General features: G+C 34.4%; 2 long non-coding RNA genes across 2 annotated transcripts in view; one reads left to right on the top strand and one right to left on the bottom strand.

Annotated features, from left to right (window-relative positions):
- The first annotated feature begins 3,074 nt into the window (after window positions 1-3,074).
- Window positions 3,075-4,801, top strand: LOC149234935 (uncharacterized). Its single transcript, XR_016268243.1, has 2 exons — window positions 3,075-3,468; window positions 4,332-4,801. It is a non-coding gene; the product is annotated as an uncharacterized LOC149234935 (long non-coding RNA).
- Window positions 4,802-6,403: 1,602 nt separating this feature from the next.
- The window catches only part of LOC149234934 (uncharacterized), a 54,735-nt gene continuing 53,387 nt past the window's right edge, over window positions 6,404-7,751 (bottom strand). Inside the window, exon 3 of the long non-coding RNA XR_016268240.1 lies at window positions 6,404-6,596. This is a non-coding gene — a long non-coding RNA (uncharacterized LOC149234934). The remainder of the gene's footprint in view (window positions 6,597-7,751) is intronic.

Below are 7,751 nucleotides of genomic sequence, written 5' to 3'. Positions count from 1 at the left end.
ATTACTTGTTGATTTGAATTGAGGAATTCCAGCCGTGACGGTTGTTACTGGGTCGTTGGATCCTGCAATAACTATCAACTATCTTCCTTACGAATCATCAACCGACTTAACTTATTATATCGATAATATTTTGCTCCGTGAACAAGGTTTTTCTTCAGATTTTCAGGTTAGGCAGCTGGTATTTTGAAGGCAGAGGTGCATCTATTGCAGATCATTAATTCCCTTGCAGTGGATCAGTAGTTTTCCGGGCTCAAATTTGTAAGGTAGGTATTGCATTATTGTACTCTTACCCCCTTGCATGTGCATTACTTGCTAATGCCTAAGAGAGGATTTCGATGGTGATTTTCACGTCGGTAATGAGAGTTTTGTTTTCTTGAGCATTTTCCATTTGCTCGAAAGTGCCTCTCTGAGATGGCCGAGGTTTTGTTTTTGGTTTGGTAGATATCACTAGTTTTTTTTGTTTCTGGGTGTCGTAGTAGTCCAGCTTTTGTTTGGGGTATGACAACTCTTTTTATCATAAATCAACTAGGGTTTATATTCTTGTAGTTGCTTTTATTAATAGTAAATACTACAATAGTTATAGAATGTAATCTCCTTGGGTATTTTTTTGAGAGGGATCTGGCATCGCATGGTAACTATGTTATTACATGACAGCAGTTCTTTGGAGAAGGAAAAATGCCAAGTGGTGGGTTTCGTGTGCTGCATCTTGTGAAACCATTTCTTTCAATCTTACTAGAAGTCCAGACAGCTGAAGGAAAAGTACCCTTTAGGGAGAAGGTTCTTTAAATTGTAATATCCCTTTTAATCTTTCTCGTATGCAGTTAGTTGCCTCTATATGGAATACATTCAACAACCAGTGCGGATCCATTCTATTGGATGCGTGTAATTCTGGCATAAATGTGCGCATCAATCAATTTGATAAAAACAGAAAGAAGAAAAGAGGAGTTGGAGGTTATATTTAAGAGTGGATCAACACTAATAAATTCATTAGCGATTTTGGGATAGTGGCAGACGTAAGGAATAATTTAATGACTTTCGAGATACACGTAGTCTTGTATTACATCACGATTGATGCGGGGAGAGGTCATGCTGTCGGAGAGCAATGGCATTCATGGGAGAAGTTTTAATATCAATACCAGAACTGTGTATGCGATAATCTTATCTTGGCATCTTGTTTGTCAAGTTTCGCAATTGCGTGTGTGGACAATATGTTAAAAATGAACGTAATAAAAGCGAGCACTGGTTAAATATTGTCCAAGCGTGACAAGATGCCCTGCATTACATTCCATATATCCGTATATTCTGTATCTTTGAAGTCTGGACAACTATCACAATTTGCAAGTTGCAACTAAGGTGCATTGAATATGCTTCGATGTACTTTTATGGTCATTATCATTAATAAAACAAAACAATTACATGAGATATCGTTGACATCCATGTGGGATAATTTAAAATATAATTGAAAGTGCTAAATGGTGTTCTTAAAAGTTGTTTATTAATGATATCAATAAAAAAATAGTGAACAAGTACATGACATATCGTTGACATCCATGTGGGATAATTTAAAATATAATTGAAAGTGCAAAATGGTGTTTTTAGAAGTTGTTTATTTCGATTTCTGTTTAATTAATAATATTTCATCTATATTAAATGTATTATAATTATTAATAATTAAAAAATAAAATAACAATTATTATAATTTCCAAAGTTATGAGAAACACCATTCAATTACTTTTTATTACACTTAATATCTCATAGTACCCACTCATACATAACTTACTCTATATAATTTGGCACATTATTGCATACGTTTTTTTGTTAGTTTACTACATTTTTTTAAAATAATTATTTTAAATATTAAATTACAACTTATTATAAATTGAAATTTAAGAAAAATGATCTTAGCATGCATTATTTGAACAAAATATTGCAGCTTGAAGACTCTTGTATGTGATATGTCTCAACCCTATTCAAAGTTGTAAAGTGTGTTTTCTGATGATCTCCTTGTTACTAGTGGTAATGCTTCGAAGGACCAGGGCAGTCCTTTGATAGATAAGAAGATGGGGCAAATGAATGGAGAAAAAATGATGGGAATTGAATAAAATCAAGTGGTCAACTGAAGAAGAATGGGGTTCATCTAAGGATGGGAATGCTCTTTTTGATGGCAGGTCACATCCATTGCAACAATTTGGATATAACGAACACCCACTCTAGGATTTCGTGTTTCTTGGCTCCGTGATGAAAATAATGAAGACAAAATACATGTTAATCTGTTACTTGTGTTATTTGATGGAAGTTTTGTAATGAATGACTGAAAAATACACGGTGAGAGAAAAATGCATATTACGCTAATTAAGGAATGTTTTTCACTTGTTGAACTTGTAGTATTGAATTTAACACACTGACACTTTACAACAATGAACTAACAATCTTCATGATGAAAATAGTAATGTGGAAAATTTATTTACATAATGAAAAAGGCAATATGGGATATTCCAATCATGTTCCAAGGCATTTTTTAAAATGTGGATTTGAGAAAAGGTTGTTGTGGAAGGTGTTGTTTGTATATGGGAAAGATTTATCTACATAATGAAAAAGGCAATATGGGATATTCCAATCATGTTCCAAGCCATTTTTTAAAATGTGGATGTGAGAAAAGGTTGTTGTGGAAGGTGTTGTTTGTATATGGGAAATTTCCTGATCATGGTATGTAATCCTAATGTTGATAGATATGTCTACTTTAAAATGTGGATGTGAGAAAAGGTTGTTGTGGAAGGTGTTGTTTCTATATGAGAAATTTCCTGATCATTGTGTGTAATTCTAATGTTCATAGATATGTCTACTAAGTGGTTCCAGTTAATGGGACATTGATGTGAGCACTCAATATATTTTTATTCTTTATCAAAGTATTTTTTTGTTGTATTTGCATAATTCAATTTATGCCTTACAACGTTTCCTTTGCAACATTTAGTGCAAATGCCATTATTATATTAAATTACACATCTTAGTGTTACTTATATATAAGTAATACCACAATGTTAATAAACTAAAATGAAAAAAATGGCAATATTTAATTATGCTGAAAACCGTTCTCTCTGAGCTTGGGGTGAGAAGACACTGTTCACCCCAACCTATCGCACTGTGTTATTTTAGCCTTCCTTCCTCCCATTAAAATTTGACACGTGGACTTTGATCTCTGGGCTTTTCTGTAAGGGTTCCACTTTTAGGGCTTCGATCATCCGGCCTCTACTATCTGTTTATCTCGCCTACGAATTCCCTGTCAATTGGCATTCTTCTCATTTTAATACGCTCTCCAAATGATTATATTTGGTTCTAGGCTTGCTCGGTAGAATCCTGTGTCATCGATAAGGAGTCCCATACCTCCGTAATGTCCTCAACATCGACGACGTTAAGCAGTTGGGCATCAATGTCACCCAAGCCATGGATCTGCCTAGAAATGCGGTAAAAGTAAGTCTTTGCCCTTTATTTTCATATTTATTATATGTCTTCCTCTTTTCATCAGTGACCCCAGGAGTTCCTCTGTTGGCAAAATTCCCGATTCAACTCCCCCTTCCCTTCGCCTCATAAATGCTACTTTCATTTGGTTACTCGTCAACCGCCATTTCATTCTGTGGAGAGAAAATAGGGTTGAAAATTTCCACAGCCGCAAAATCGGAATTTTGTGGTAAACGTCCTCTTTACCACAACCAAAAAGAACGTCTCAAGCACGGTGGTGCCTGTGTCTATGAAAATGTTGACAATGACTGCTTTGGTGTTTGTGAGAGTGGTTGTTGAGCCTCCCCTGCTTTCTGGTTAAATAAAGAAAAGGAAAATCACATTGTAAGAGAACAATGCTAGTTCAGGGTTTGCAAGTTTATGACGGGGGTTTCATTTCATTCTGTCCACAACCTCATTCCTACGGTCTTGTTGCGCCTGAAGCATTTTGTACTTACTTCATTTGTGGATTGTATTGATATTATTGTGCATTGTGTTGTAGCAAAATCTGGTAGAGCTAATTTTTTTTTAGGACAAACTCCAGGGGCTCTAATTTATGAACAGTTAACACTGATGGCAGGTGTGCTTTGCATTATGTATTGGTACAAATAGTTTAACATAGTTTAATATTAATATAAATATTTTTCGGAAAAGTCATATTCAAGATTTTGGTCCCAGGTGTGGTTCATTTTCAAGACACTGGGTGGTTCGAAACTTGTAGACTAAAATCTTTAATGTCACTTTTTCAAAAAAATATTGAATTCTGACTTTTCAAATTCAATATCGTTTAATATTGTTGTTCTTGTCACCAACATATTGCGGAGTTTCCCTCTCAGCAGTGGCACATTGACATGCATCCTCAAAGGCCTTGCACATCATCTATGGGAGAAGATATAGGGGAGCATGAATACTTTATATTTATCCGAGCTTCCAACATTGTTTTGGCAATTTATCTTTTTGCAACAGCTATTAAGGTCTAATATCCAAGGCACTACCGTGTATTTTTTTCTGGATTGGTTGGATTGGCATTTGTAAATTTTTTTGGAAACAATGACTACTTCTTGCCTTCTCCTCATTGAAGAACACAAAAGTCCAATTTCCCATGAAGCTTATTGCATCACTTCCAGATGGTTTATTTCCAAAAGCAGAGGAAGGTTTCATACTCTTTCCAAAATCTTCCAATTTCAATTCTTAGAGTAGGGGGATCGTACTAGATGATGGAATAGAGGTCAGAGCTGATTTGTTGGTATTAGGTACTGGTTATGATAAAAAAATTGAAGAGCATATTTCCAACGTGCTTTGTAGACGTCTTCCAAAAATTAGTTGATCGACCTCCATTATATAGAGGACTCGTCTATAAACACATTCCTCATAAGACAATTTTGGGCTATCCTAAAAGCTTATCAAATCTGTATTCTTCTGGAATACATACTAGTAGATAATCCATTTTCTATCTGGCAAATTTGTCTTTTCAAGGAAATGGAGACAGATACAGAAATTTGCTTAAGCACATTAAGGAAATTACACCCTTTATTTGGAAATCATGCCTTGCCACTTTTCAAATATGGGACAATGATAATCTTTGCAAAGACATGGGATGAGAAAGAACAGCAATTTTGGTTATCGAAAGATGTGGGTGGTGGACTGTCAATGACAATAGATTCATAGAAAGGCATTTCAGAAGAGTGTTGTATGTAAAACACTGGAATCAGTTTGCTTAATTTTCTTTTGATTGTCTGGAGGTGTGGAAAAGCTTTTAACTGGAAGCAAAACTGCATGCTCTTCTTCCTATTTAACGACTACTAATTGAATGATTCTTTAACAATTAACAGTATAAATGCTTCCCAAAGTATTGATTTCAACAATTTGGTCTTCAAACAAAACCCTTCATATCAGTCACTGTGTGCAGCAAGCCTGAGGGGCAAGGAACGTGTGGATGCCAACATGTTAACAATAGCAAATTTATGAAAGCATAATTATTGGTATTGGGTTTCCTTAATATAATTTGCTATATACTCTTCTTCAAAGCGTAAGATATGATATAGCTGGACTTTAATGACTGATGGAGTAGAAATCACCTACTTGAATCGGCTAAGGGATGTGTTTTTTTACTAGTATTTCTACTTGTTACTAGTCTTCAGAGATCAGATTAGCATTGCCAGGCCTGTGGAGAAAGGAATGCCTTTGACTCTAATGGGGACCAATGCGATCTGACAAATCGACATTTCACACACACAATTCTTTTGGCTGATCATTTTTCTCAGGATTCATATGTTTATTGCCACCATAAATATTTTTGAATGAGGAATGTGCTCAAAGCAAGACAATGTCATCAACCTCAAATTTAATTTTCGCAGACCTAGCAGATGTCGAGTGCACGTTTTGGACCATTGGAAGTAAATTTCAGAAAACAGCGACATGGTTTTTTCGCAAAATGATCCCAATTGATTTTCGTACTGGCAGATTTAAAAAATTGTGGACGGTTTGGGAAAATTCGCCCGTTCTTCCAAAGCCATTGTTTGCAAAAAGGCCATGCAAAGATATTGAATGGTGATTTTAGATGTAAATTGCTAGGTTTTTTTTTATTTAATCATTCTTAAGTATATGCGTTATTAATTATTTTTTTATTAGAATTAGAAAAACGCATATATTTAATTAAATAATATCATAATAGATTTTAAAAAGGGTGAAAGATAAATTAATATATATAATAATGTGTTATCAATTGTGCGAATGCTAAGTTAATGCACTTAGGGTAGAGATGTCTAATGTTGTTCGGGGACCATTAATTGATATAGTACTGGTTTCACCAAACTACCAAAAATTGAGAGATATGCAACCAATATTTAAACAAAAATAAATAACATTAATTGCAAATATGTTTTAATTTATGCCCAAAATTTCCCAGTACATGCATTGGGCCCACAGCTGTCCATAAATAGTATCTTAATACTTAAAAGTACAAATCATATTGACCCAATTAGAAAACAGATAAAACCATAAATCCTTCCAGAGTGGTTATTCCAGAAGTACAAAGTAGCAATCACTTGAACGTCCACTCATCTGAACTAGAGCTATGTAGTCCAAATAAATATTCGTACCTGCACATAATAAAAGTGAATGTATGTCAGTGATAACTGCTATGTTGTTCAACATTTAAACTTGTTGTGTTCAATAAATGACACCCAACCCAATAACATTTAAACCCATTGTGTTCAATAAATGACACCCAACCCAATAACTTCAATAAATGACACCCAACCCATTCTATTTCTCATTAAAACATATCAAAGCACATGGATCAAAAAATAACAAATTCCCAACCATTGGATCACATCCAATTAAATCCAGATCACATATTCAAAATGAAGCCATTGCAATCCATGTCCATCCTTACCACCAATTAAATTCAAGTGCAAAAAACTATAAAAGAAGTTCAACCACTGTTGAAGTTGCATGTTATGCATTCAAACTATTCACCAGCCTTGGAGACAAACCATCACAAAACATTTGACAGTATATTTAGGTTAGTTATTTCAATTACAACACATTTTTCTTACAGTTCTATTTTCATTTCTCACAGTTTTTTATTTCAGTTCTTACAATTTCATTTTCATGAAAATATATATTTTTTCTATTTTTCTATATTCTGAATCATTTTAAAGTTGATTGGAAAATATGACACAACCATAATGAAGAGTATTGGCTAGTATGACTAGCTACAGATGAAAAAGAACAGAACCTATGAGACATTAATCTTGTGCTGAATATTTGAATGAAATGTTATGTCTTCCTCATAAAATTATGAAGTATTACAATTAGATTGAACTTGGTCAATTAATGTGCTCATCATTCCCTTCAATATGTTCTCAGGTTGGTTATGGTAACTCAGACCATTACTGTTGGCAGAGGCTAGAATATATGAAAACACCAAGACAAGCCTACAATATTGACACTAGCAATCCTGGATCAAATCTTGCAAGAGAAACTTCTACGCTAAGGCAGTCAGTCATCCCTCACACAAAATATTTTATATAGATAGGAAGACTTGAAAGTCACTCCCTTGACTCTAAGCAACTAAGGTATCTAACGAATGTCTTTTCCTTGTGTATCTCCGCACTCCTTCAATCTTTATTTTCGAACAACTCATCTTTGCAAGCCATTTCTCAGTCAATTGAAAATCATATATCCCCTTCTCAAACTTATGTAACTGAGGATCTATCTCATACAACACAACTGTGAATACCATTGAATGA

Source organism: Pinus tabuliformis, chromosome 8 (genome assembly GCF_031772625.1).
Source record: "Pinus tabuliformis cultivar Carrire ecotype Pingquan chromosome 8, CPIR1, whole genome shotgun sequence".
Lineage (NCBI taxonomy): Eukaryota > Viridiplantae > Streptophyta > Pinopsida > Pinales > Pinaceae > Pinus > Pinus tabuliformis.
This window is presented reverse-complemented; position numbering and strand designations above follow the sequence as displayed.